This window comes from Xenopus laevis, chromosome 3L (assembly GCF_017654675.1).
Source record: "Xenopus laevis strain J_2021 chromosome 3L, Xenopus_laevis_v10.1, whole genome shotgun sequence".
Taxonomy (NCBI): domain Eukaryota; kingdom Metazoa; phylum Chordata; class Amphibia; order Anura; family Pipidae; genus Xenopus; species Xenopus laevis.
In genome coordinates, this window is record NC_054375.1 from 51,254,870 (window position 1) to 51,268,117 (window position 13,248).

The 13,248-nt window shown below is 37.5% G+C and overlaps 1 protein-coding gene across 2 annotated transcripts in view; it reads left to right on the top strand.

Annotated features, from left to right (window-relative positions):
- dpysl3.L (dihydropyrimidinase like 3 L homeolog) overlaps positions 1 to 13,248 on the top strand; it is a 96,877-nt gene that overhangs the window by 44,767 nt on the left and 38,862 nt on the right.

Sequence of the window (13,248 nt, forward strand, 5' to 3'; positions counted from 1 at the left end):
GGTGGTAACAAAATGAAGAATCCCATTTTTAGGTTTTTATTAAATATATATGTAATATTTATAAAAATAAAAAAATACAGTAGCAATGCCTTTCTTATGTTACAATTTCATTGAATAATAAAAAAAATATTATCTTTTTCTTTATATGTTTTGAGTAGTACCATCCCTTATCCTTTGTGCTTTGTCCCATGGGAGATAGGAATCCATTTGCTGTTAATTTGAAGGCGTTATAGTTGCTGAGAAATCATGTTTCTAAAAGGTGCATCTTACGTGCCACACCCTACCAGGCACATTCAGCTCATGGTAGTTGGAAGCTGTCTAATGCACCCTTTCCTTTTTCATCCAGCTACATAAAACGTTCAGAATATAAATATATATAAATATCTAGCTAAAATGATCATATTAAAAAAACGGCATAATTGTGCACATATATTATTATAGGTCCGTTCACAAGATGCCTGTTGAGAGCATCAGTAAGTGCTAAATACAGAGAAGTTACCATGGCAACTCATCTGGTGAGGAGCAAAGAAGGCTCCTCCCCTCCTCCTGTCTAGGGGGCTCCGTGCTGAAAAGCCGAGCGGCTGCATTGCAAATTCCCCAGTTTCCTGCCGGATAAATTAATTTCAGTTTCTTAAACTGTGTTCCTAGAGCCTGCTAGTGCTTTAACATTTCTTATTTTCCTACCTCCTGACTGCCCTTATTCAGGTTGGACTGTCCCAGTTTGTAGACCAGGAAAGGGGCAGGATTTACCAAATGTGGGCATGGATTAAATATAACAACTGATTTGTAGCAACTTTGCAATTGGTCTTCATTTTCCATTTTTATAGTTTTTTAATTATTTGTCTTCCTCTTCTGACTTTTTTCAGCTTTCAAATAGGGCGGGAGGGGGGGTCAATAACCCCAACAGCCAAAAACCTATTGCTCTGTGAGACTTCAATTTTATTATTATTGTTGCTTTTTATTACTTACTTCATTCCATTCAAACCCTACCCTAGTCATATTCCATTGTCTCATTCAATCCACTTCCGGGTTGCTAGGGTAATCTTGGCCCTAGTAACCAGATAACTGCTAATATTTCAAAACAAGAGAGCTGCTGAACAGCTAAATCATTTAAATACAGCACTCGTTGGCTTAAAAGCTCCCAGCTTTCTCACTAGAGCTCCTGAGCTAAGGGTAAGTGCACAATGGACTTACTGGGGGACTTGATTTTAAATGCACTACAAACTTATAATGCTCATAAATAGTAAAACCTGAAGGCCAATTGCAAGTTGTCTCAGAATAGCACTCTCTTCAGCATACTAAAAGTAATTTTAAGAGTGAACAACCCCTTAAAGTGGACCTGTCACCCAGACACAAAAATCTGTATAATAAAAGTCCTTTTCAAATTAAACATGAAATCCAATTTCGATTTTTTTATTAAAGCATTCATAGCTGTTGTAAGCTCATTTAAAAACCTCAGCTGTCAATCAAATATTGTCTGCCCCTCCTCTATGCCTTAGGCATAGAGTCGGGGCAGGCAATTACTTTCACTTTCTATTCAGCACTTCCTAGATGTCACTGCCCTCCCCACATTCCCCCGTTCTCTTCACCCCCGTTCTCTTCACCCCTTTCTCTTCACCCCTATTCTCTTCACCCCTGTTCTCTACACCATTGTGTAGCCAGGGCATTGGGATGGACATCGGATCCCTCATTCTGGTGCACAAACAAGATTCTGAGATGATGCAAGGCTTGTCTTAATAACAGTGTCTACAAAATGGCTCCTGTCTGCTTGCTATAATTATGAATTCCCAGACTGAAGAAAACAAGATTCAAATAATTTATATAAAGTAATTAAAGTTCATTTTGCTAGACTAACGTGGTAAAATAGGATTTTGAATAATTTATTTGGGTGACCGGTCCCCTTGAAAATCAGATGATCGAGGTTGTAACAGGGCTTGGCCAGGTCTAAATAGTCATACTCTTTTGTCTCAGAAAATTAGAAGGGTAATTAGCCTCTACCCTACAGGTCATGGTGAGGCATATAATCTGATTCACCAGAAATAGGGCCTAGTATAGCACCAGTCTCAATATTCTATGTATAACACCATAACAAAGGAAAGGATTGCGTTTCATAATTGGGACATGGTGTATGTATTTCTATTATACCTGCTTGGATCCTTACAAGAGGAGAACTGGAATTCCTTCAACAAGAATCCTATTATAGTGGATGGATAGTGGATGGATTATTAGTGTGCTTTACATTGTCCCTTCTGCAGACAACCCGACCATTTGTGAGCAGGGCATTGCAAATTGCTGACTCATGTTGGAATCAGCCAATTAGAGCAAGTGAATTAGAAGAGCCAATTAGAGCAGCTGGAAAAAACCTTTGATTAGGAAGCTCAGAAGTAACCCAATTACTATCTAAATAACTGTAAGAAAAAAAAACATGAAAAAGATTTATTAAACATCCACTACAGTTTTGTATATTTGCATATAAATGATAGCTTATAGTGCATTGCCATTTAACATGCAAGCGAGTTGCTGTGCAATCATATATGTTTTCGTTATACATACATATGGTCTGAGGCCTTGCTTGAGGCAAGGTTATCTCCTATACCAGTATTTTAAAAGTACATTTAATAAATAATTACCTATAGTTTTCTGGAATCCCCTAGACCTGCAGCTTAGAAGGTGAGCACCAGTAGACCAGCAGGCATATAGGATAAATAAAAAGAAAACCTAATTAGTCATACAAGCAAAGACAGGCTTCAATTCCCTATCAGGTCAGCCTAGCTGATGAATTCTGGATATTAAACGCAGGTTGTGGTACATGCAATGGGATTTTCATCCAATTGCATAGGAGACTTACAGCATAGGTATAGGGTATACTCCCAAATGCTGTTTCAGTATAGTGAGTTTTTTAACAGTGATCTGTATTTCACCCAGTCTCTTAGTATCCAGTTATATTTGGGAAGATGTAGCAGGGTGGAGCAGCATGATGCTGTACTTTTAAGAGGTAGCAATTAGCGTTATTATGACTCACGTTTAACAAATTGTAAATTTATATGCTTACAGTAAGCTTCAGACTTGATATTAAACTGTCACTTTGGGATATTTATCACTTAATATGATATATAAATTAGCCTGTAATGTGCTTAAGAGAAAACATTAAGTAAATAGTAACTACTTGCTTTCCCTGCTTAGGGTTGTACTCAATCCCTTCCATTGCGCTGTAAGCCTTTGGTGCATAAATATACTTTATGGTAATTTTTCAGGATTCAGCATAAACAGAGAACATTTTTGTCCCCTACAGTACTGTGGAAGTCCCCATGAGTTAGGCATATTCATAGTACAGGTATGGGAGGTATGGGGGTTTCCGGATAACAGATCTTTCCGTAATTTGGATCTTCATACCTTAAGTCTACTAGAAAAACATATAAATATTTAATACACCCAATAGGCTGGTTTTGCTTCCAATAAGGATTCATTATATCTTAGTTTGGATAAGGTACAAGATACTGTTTTATTATTACAGAGAAAAAGGAAATCATTTGTAAAAATCTGGATTATTTGGATAAAATGGAGTCTATGGGCCATTCTGTAATCCAGAGCGTTCTGGATAACAGGTTTCACATACCTGTATCCTCAAATATGCACAATTAGGATGGCAGCAGTGTTCGACCAAATTCCTTTCCACAAATTGACCTAATTATCAATCATTTTTCTTGAAAAAGTCAGAGCGAAAAAACATCTCAACAAAATCAATCGTCAATTTGTATCATACGACTGATGCTCAGAAATCTCTACTTTTTCGGATTATCAGATGAAAACCCTGATTTTATCGGATTATCCAGTACAGATCACAATGTCAAGAAGCAACTTCAGGGACATCTGCCATTGACTTCTACACAAACTCAACAGGTTGGAAATGGCGTGTATTTTTAGCAGCTTTGGGGTGTAATAAATCTCTAAAATTCAAGGGTTTTTTTTTTCACGAAAAATTAGAATTTTCCCCTTTAAAACCTCAACCAGATAAATTAGAGGTTTAATAAATGGGCCCCTAAAAGTTACAGCTGTTATGTATTGCCAACTAAAAATATTCACATGGGAGTGCTGTCTCATTTCAGTTTATTATCCTATAGCATACTGAAACAACAGGGCTTCATCATTTTGTGTATAACTATATGCAAATGCTTCTTTATTTAGAATACCAAAATATGTAAACTGTTAAAGGAATACAGTACCAATTTGCATCACATATAGGAAGGGAGTAACAGTTGCTTTAGTATTTATGATGTCCTGAAAGCCTGCATTGTCCATGAGAAGTAGTTGTGGAACTATTGCATTGGCTTACAGTTTCTACTGTTCCAATTATGGGAACCTATTAATAAATAAACACATTTACAACTTGATTTATGATATATGATGATATAGTATAGCTTCTGACATTACTTAAACACAGCTGGGCCTATTCTAATATTGACTTTCTTATCTTTTTATATTGCTTAGAAGCTACGTCATAACAGGAAGGAACTAAATGTTGGACATAAAAGTCACAGTATGTCTGCATCACATCATGCCCGACTGGCAGACAGAATATAGCTCATTGTTAGCATGGATACTAATGTATATTAACCCAGTAGCGAGACTTTTTAGGCACCAGGTATATTAAAGCGCATACACAGTATAATGTGCTTTACAGAAGGTGAATCTTTGTTTATCACAATTAGGGGAAAGAGGGGAAACACTTAAAGTTATATATACTTTACACATACCTCCCAACTGTCCCATTTTGAACGGGACAGTCCTGCTTTTGACAGCTGAACCCGCAGTCCCGCATTGTTACTGAAAAATCCCAACTTTCTTTCAGATGCACTGAACAGCCAGAAAAAGATACAAAGTTTCTAACTTATTAGGCTTTTGGCAGAGATTCCAGAACAGCCACCAATCCTATTGGGCTTATTTAACGTTTCAACTATTTGGTGATCCAAAACATTCTTTATAATAGACCCTATACCTGTATATATGCTGCATATTGAAATGCTGATCACAGTGCTAGATCATTGCCTCCTAGCTTGATCTAGATTTCTAGACTTTGCAGCTTATATTGCCATTTTCTATGATTTATTGAGGGTGATGTAGCAAAAGGCACTAAGTTTGCCCAGGTTCAGTAACCTATAGCAACCAATCAGCAGGTTGCATTTACAGGTCACCTGTTTAAAAGCAAATACCTTATTGGGCTACTGATCCTGGGGAAACTTAGGGGGTTATTTACTAAAACTTGAATCTATCTCATCTTTTAATTAAGCCATGCTCGACCAAACTCCCATCCATGATTTTTAACTATTTTATTAACAAAATAACCTAAAAAATCCAGTGCTGGAAAAATAAAAATCGAAAAAATCGAGCAAAAACTATAAAGTATGAGTTTTCCGCCCTCTTGATTTTTTCGGGTTATCGCCTGTAAGCCCCAGTGTAGATCGCGATATCTTCAAATTGTGAAAGGGGCATCTGCCATTGACTTTTTCATGACCTTGGCAGGTTTGAGATGGAGGATTTTCAGATTCAGCCTTTTATCAGCTTCAAGTATAATGAATTAGAATTTTTGTTTACTTCTAAAAATTTGAGTTTTTCACCCAAAAAAAACTTGACCAGAAAAAAACCGAGGTTTAGTAAATATCCCCTTAGTGTCTTTTTTTCACATATGAGGGATAGAGTAGCTTCCATGGGAAAATACACCTGTTACAATCAAAGCAAGCTACATGTCCCTACAATATTTTTTAATATATAGAATTTATATAGTTATCTTGTACATGCAATTATGTGATTCCTGTGTCTAGACAAACTTGCAGTTTTATAGCAGTGATAAGCTTAGATGCAATGAAGGATTATAAATATTTATATGACATGGAAATTACAGCCATTTCTCAGCACTGGGTGGAAATGAGTTGGGAAGTTCTATGTAGCGTGTAAGAAATGCTGACATGTTCCTGGTATAGGGATCCCTGGATGCCATGTGAAAGATTTTGCATGACAGTTGTTAAAGATGGCTGTAGTTACTGTATATGGGGTTCCAGGGAATACTTGCTTTGAGCTGGATTCCTTGATGGATAGCAAAGAAGTGAATTTTGCAGTTGGTTGTCTACCAGGGATGATAGCTAGGTAGCTGGACTCAGGAATTTAGGAACTATCCTGGCAATGTTTATGTAGAAGAGCAGTGGCCAGGAATGTGTTGCCAGGTGAGGGAATTTATGGTAACATTTGTTATGTTGATTTACTTATTAAGTATTGCGTTCACAAGATTTTCTGGCTTTCAGCCCATTGGCCATTCAACGTACAAATGAGGTTTGGCTCCTAACACAGTATGTGCATTGTACTCCTCTGCTGTAGTGAGTGAATGTATTAGTGAACTCCGCCATTGCTAATCCATTTACTAAGAAGCACTCATTTTTCCTGGCCTGCATCTGGATCCATGTCGAACATATTTAGGACTGGCTATGGAAATTCCAATCCCAAAATAGATATGAAGTCATGTTTTTTTTTTTAAGATCTGAAATAAGGGTTGTTAAGTCTTCGGTCCAGCCTTTCAGGCAGTAGGACATTTTTATGCAACCCCTTTAGAAATAATGTCAGTGCTTTTATAACATTGATAATTATATATGCCATTTTAGAGACAGTTTAGGCACATTTGGTGATATTACAATTCAATGCAATTTAAATACAATTCCAGGATTAGTCCACTATCTTATTCAGTTCAGTTTAATTTGCAGAGCCGCCATGCATTAACTGGGTAAATACTGGGATATTTTTAGGCCTTAGGACCAAGAGAACATGCAGATATTAAACATTCCAACTGTTACCGTAGTTTAAATGCTATTTATAGAATATATACATATATAAAGAACTGACTAGTCCCTTATTGCGCCCAAAAGGATCTAGGTTGGCAAGGATTATAGGTTCCCCTCGCTGTCATTACGAGGTGATCACAATCTAATGTGACTACATAATGTAGAAACTGCATAGGGATAGAAAATGAGCCATGACAAAAACAATAAGATACCTGCTGTTATCTTTCGACATTGACTGGAATGATGTTGGCATCCCTGCGACTAACCCACTGGCTAAAAATAATAAATTCAGCTGGAAAAGCTGCAAATTTTCTGCCTGCATGAAAATGTTGTCAGTAGATAATTGTAAGCTGTTAAACAAGATTTGTGACTTGATTATGCTGTTTTGCATCTTCCTAATTTGTTTTAATTCAGAACTATAATTTCCTAAATGGTTTCCTCTTACGAGAGTTCCTTCCAAGCATCTGTGTGATCATTTATCGGGAACATTAAGTTTAATGGCACAATCCAGTGACATGAGCATTGTCTGTCTCACCTAGTAGGCAGTCTTCTGCCTCATCCAACCTTCTGCAAGTCCCACTGTAATAAATGGGTTATACTATGTAAATGTATACCTACCATTCACAATTAAATAGCAGTAAACAAAGTTGCGGTTATAAAATAAAATTTTAAATGGCAGTCGCACAGACTTGCTTGCCTTCCCTGTGGTTGACGGACGGTATATAATAAGAGAGAGAAGAGTTCAGTAAAGGGACATAGGCAGAAATTGTATTGAAACTTTGTCTTGAAATTGACATAATTGCAAATTCAGCCTATTTCATAGCTTGATCCAAAGCAAGGGAAAAATACAAAAGCATCCCTATATATGTATGTATATTATGGGGCTGATTTATCAAAAGTCAAATGTTAGAGTTCTTTTTACCTCGAATGAACTCGAATGACCTCGAAACTCGAATTGTATTTTATTTAAGAAAAAACTCAAATGTCTAAAATTCGAATGGCGACCCTATCGTATTTGAGTTACTTCCAGGATAGGGGGATGATAAATCTCGGATTCGAATTTCAAATTCTAATTGGAGTTGGTGGTTTTAAACTCGAAATTGTGAGTTTTGACCAAAAAAAAAAAACTAGAAAATTCGAATTTACCATTCGATCCCTTGGTAAATCTGCCCTTATATTTTATACATGTGTAGAACATATAATATACATACATATATGGGGAAGAGTTCATAAAGGGACATAAGCAGAAATTGCATTGAAACTTTGGGTTGAAAATGACATAAATTCAGCATAGATATATTTCCAGATTCTCAGGTTTTGGTAGGGTAGTATCCTTATACAAAAATTAAAAGTTAAATATGTTTGTTGTGGTAGCGAAATTCCATTCAAAGCTCCACAGGGAAAGGGACTAATGTGAAGGAGTAATCTTTGTTCAAGGCATGGTTTGGCCCTTATGTTATCCCTGTAAACAAAATATTATTGTATTGTATCCACTGGCTTCATATATACATCTGATAATGAATGGAGAAAAAGATTTGCAGATAAACTCGAGACTCAAGAGCCACATGATTCAAAGCAAAAGTGATTGAGTTCTGTGGTGAACCACGCACCACGTGTTTTAAAAATAAAAGCCCTTTTATTTGCTACTACTCATTCTGGCACATATGTCCAACATAAATTCTCTGTCCACTGACAATCATCTAAATCACATGTGGAGTTTGAATTTTTTTTCAGAAAGGACACTTATCTCCTTAGACTGCGCTCAGCCCACTCGCCCTAAGAACGTTGGCCTGCTATCAAGGGTTTTATGTAAAGGAATTCATTAATTGGGTGGTTTGCCAAAACATCAAAGACATAAAAAGCAGCTTTATTATTATTATTATTATTTTGTTTTCCAGAAGTATCATGATTAGTGCTGGACTGCAAACAGGCTGCACAGAATCCAAATCAATTGCTTAAGTAATTTGTGTATTAAGTCTATGGGGGTGAAAGCAACAATTGTTTATAGGGATAAAGAAATAATGAAATAAAACATGTGCAGTTGCATGAGGAAATTTCACCCCTTCCTATTGTAGTTGTGCCTGAAAGCTAAGACACATACATATATAATGAGGTATGGCACAGTAACTTAACTACACACCGTGGGGGCCAGGTTGCAGACAATGCAGCCGAGACCCCCACCCTCCCTTCATAAATGATCTTTGCCGCAGATTTGCATGCAAGCGAACTGCCGGCTAGTTCTCTAACCCAAATCCCACTTCAATAGACATCCATGAGCATCCAAGAACAGTCTCCAAGAGACTATAATAAGATCAAATAAATATTCTCAACAAACCTACCCTACTGGTACTTTAAGCTGCTTTCCTTTCCAGCTACTACTTTGGGTCCCCTAGGGTGCTTGCCCCACAGCTTGATAACTTGTGCATTAGAAACATAGAAAGATAATAGATAGATATAGAATGTGACAGAGTCTGTCTATCACATAAGCAGTATGCTGCCAGCCTGGTAGAGTGCATGCAAATCAAGTATTCAACATTTCACTATGTATTGCGCCTATTAAAGTTTGAAAGGGAATGGCTGCACAAGTGTATCCCAACAGTTAAAAGTTTGGGTTTCAATGTGGTCTTTAATTTGACACAAAGGGCTGCTGGCTGTGAGAATCAGTATAGCACCCCAATTCTGTAACTCTAGCTAAACAATGCTATTTTTATTCTGGGCTGTATTTGCCCTTAATATTCGAAGGTCCAGTCAGTACAGTGTTTGATGTTTTTCCAAGGAATACATTGGCAAAGCTTAAAACATGGTTGAAATGGGAGACCATAAAATATGTTTTGTAACATTCCTGTGAATTCAAACTGTCATTGTGTGCACCTGTAAGCAATGGAAAACGTTTGGCTTGCACAGTTATTCCCAAGGACAGGAAATGTAGCAAATGTTGTGTCTTTTTATGTACAACTATTTTCCACAGCTCTTACTGAGTTCTGCACCTCATATTTTCCATATCAAACTCCTGCTTCGTCTCTCCTATATTATATACCTTTCACCTTCCTTTATTTCTTCCATATTTTTATATCTCCCCCATATCTTCCATATGTTTCTACTTTCCAGATCAATTTCCGTATCCTTTCATTTTTTCACAGCGCTCTTGTTGTGAATTCAAGCTTTATTACACAGCCTTGAACTGGAATATAAAACCTCCTTACCAATAACATAGTTAATAGGGACGATTACTATCCTCAATAATTTAAGAAAACTTGATGCGTAGAAATGGTTCATTACAAAATCATAGATGATTCAGATTCTATAGCAACGAAGAAAACAGGTACCGGCACACAGGTGCAATTCAAGTAGGGGACTTAACCCTTACGTGTTTATTGTGTCGACTTAATAAACACGTAAGGGTTAAGTCCCCTACTTGAATTGCACCTGTGTGCCGGTACCTGTTTTCTTCGTTCCTGTCGTATTGTGGAAGTGCCGACTTCCTAGGGTCCGAGCACCGGGTCTACCACTTCATAGGGCTCGGGTGTGCACGTGATTGTGTTTCTATATCAGATTCTATAGCGCCACCAGAAACAATCTGTCCATATATTACCATTATTAAATGGCTTCCATCACAGTAAGATTACAATATATAAGACTATAAACTTCAGGTACAGGAATATATTGGCCATATGGGCAGATTTAATACTTTATCCCTCAGCCTTGGTCACAGGAAGCCATAGATTTGGCCCAGTTTGTATACATTTGAGCCAAAAGAGGCTTTACATCTGCATTGTTTTGGCCCATTGCAGTGGAAAGTGGTTGAATGCAGATGAACTTGTCAAACAAACCATTAATGGTATATGATTCTACATATTATGACCTTGCCTATATTCATTTTTATATTATAGTAGATTTGTAAGCAGTAGGGATGCACCAAATTCAGGATTTGGTTCTGGATTCAGCCAAGATTCTGCCTTTTCAGGGAATCCAAGTGCCTGGCTGAACCAAATCCAAATCCAAAAAATCATGTGACCTTTCATCACACAAACAAGGAAATTATTTAAAGCTTTTTTACTCTCTACACCCCTCGTTTCCCTTAATTTACATATGTAAAAGTTCAGTATTTGCCCGAATTTTTCACAAAGAATTCAGGATTTGACTGAATCCTAAATAGTGGATTTGGTCATCCCTAGTAAAAAGAAGTGATGTTATTGGGTTTCAACAAAAAGCAGCACTACATGTGACAAAACTATGACTGTCATCTTGCAACTGCAGTAAAATTTTTAAGGGGTTTATGTAAGTTTACCCAGGAGCAGGACCCCATAATAACCAATCAGCAGGTAGCTTTTACTGGTTACCTGCTTAAAAGCAAACATCTTATTGGTTTCTATGGGTTACTGCTACCTTCCCCCATGTGCCTTTTATTACACACAAGACAACGACAGCATCATGTTTATTTAAGGTGTCATTTTGTTTCTTACTCTGCACATGGGATGCAGAGAGAGATGCAGTGCTTAAAAAACTTTTTTTACATTTGTAATTATGTGATCTTCTGGCAATCGTTCAAGTGTTTTCCCAGGGCCCTGAGTCATAATGTAGCTGAAATCTGTGGAAAGAAATTCTCTGTCTGTTGTGTGTGTGTATGTGTGTGTGTGTGTGTGCACAAAAAACAAGTTCAGCTAGCAAACTTAGTAATGCAGGGTTTGCACCAGATGTTCTTTATACAACCCAGATGGTGGGGAGCCTCAGTACTTTGCAAGACAGCAAATTGGGGACTTTTGCTTTTCATAAAATAGTAAAATTGGTGGCGTGTCAGTTTGTTTTGTACTTCACAATATAGTGGGGGCCATTTTGTTTTCTGAAACGGCAGCTGCTATTGTTTATATGTGCACACTTTCTGTATCTCTGTTATCTAAAATTGGACTATAGCAGAAGTCTAGGCATTCTGTCTTGCCTGTTCTAATGCTATTTTGACAGTCCAATTCTCTTGTGCTACATTGGCCGAGACCTTTGAAAGAAATGATAGTCCTTTGTGGCTGAAGAATCAGGGTAATAAAGGGTGCAAAGTTTGTTCAACCCATAGCAACCAGTCAGATGTCAACCATTAAAGGAGAAGGAAAGTCTTATTCCACTTGGTGGCACCCCCAAGTGATTATATTTACTTACCTCAAACCCAGGGCCGGTGCTCCTATCAGCAGAAAATTGCACCGGCCCAGGGTTATTCCAGCGAGCGCAACAGAGTGATCCTCTTCAGGCTTCTTCTTTCTTCAAATTTCCTGGGGCAGACGCACAACTTTTCACTCTACTGTGCAGCCGCAAAAAGAAGAAGCCGGAAGAGGATGGTTTGGTGGTGCTTGCGGGAATAACCCTGGGCTAGTGCAGTTTTCTGCTGATAGGAGCACTGGCCTGGGGTTTCAGGTAAGTAAATATAATGACTTGGGGGTGCCTAACATTTGGCACCCCCATGTGGAAGAAGACTTTCCTTCTCCTTTAAACAGTGCCCAGCAAATACTACCTGCTGAGTTGAATAAAAGGATAAAAATGTTAGTCGGTTGCTGTGGTTGTTTATTGCCTTGAGGGCCATGATTATGATGCCACTTATCTACAGATGTGTGTTACATATTTGATTGATGGGCTTTAAAGCTAAACTATAATTTATCTAAAAAAAGAAGACCCATTTGGTTTTGATTTTCCCACTCCGTAATAAATTGAGGTAACTGAAATTTTACCTAGGGGCATGCTTTTGGTGCTAGGTCATTGAGTGACTAGAAGTAATTGGAAGAAATAAATGAGATGTTGTTAGTGGCATTGATGCATTTTCCTTACATGAAGCTGAAAGCACTGTAAATCTGATCTTGCTGCCCCACCATTTCCTTTGTTTAGTATAGTGTTTTAATTAGCCATTAAGACAGTATGTAGAATGTGATTAGATCATGCACTGTAAGGGGAAAAGGATTGAATTATAGAAAAAATGGCATGTTTCCATGAGTTGAGTTTATAGTGTAGTGCCGCAGGAAATGGAATGGTAGTTAAGCAGAGGGATAATTGAGATAGGGGCTTGAGATTATTAATGTTAAGGATTTACACATAGCCATCTGTCAGCCTTTAACTTGATACCAGACATGGGGGAAATAAATCCACAAAACTTTTTTGGCCTTTTGTGTTTCCTGTTTTCATAAAATGAAGAACTCTTTCTGAGATATTCTCAATGTTATCAGGGATCTAGCCTCAACTTTGATGAGACTGAGGGTCTGAGATGTTTGAGGGTAATTGGAAGCAGTCATATCACAGTTATGGCTGTGAACATTTCCGGGGATATATAGAATAGGTGTGACATATTTACGTTGTCTATGAAATAACCTGAAACCTGGGCAAACCTTTAGTGCAATGTAGGATAGAAGACAATAGACAGGGTTTATTCTGTATAATAATTACCTCT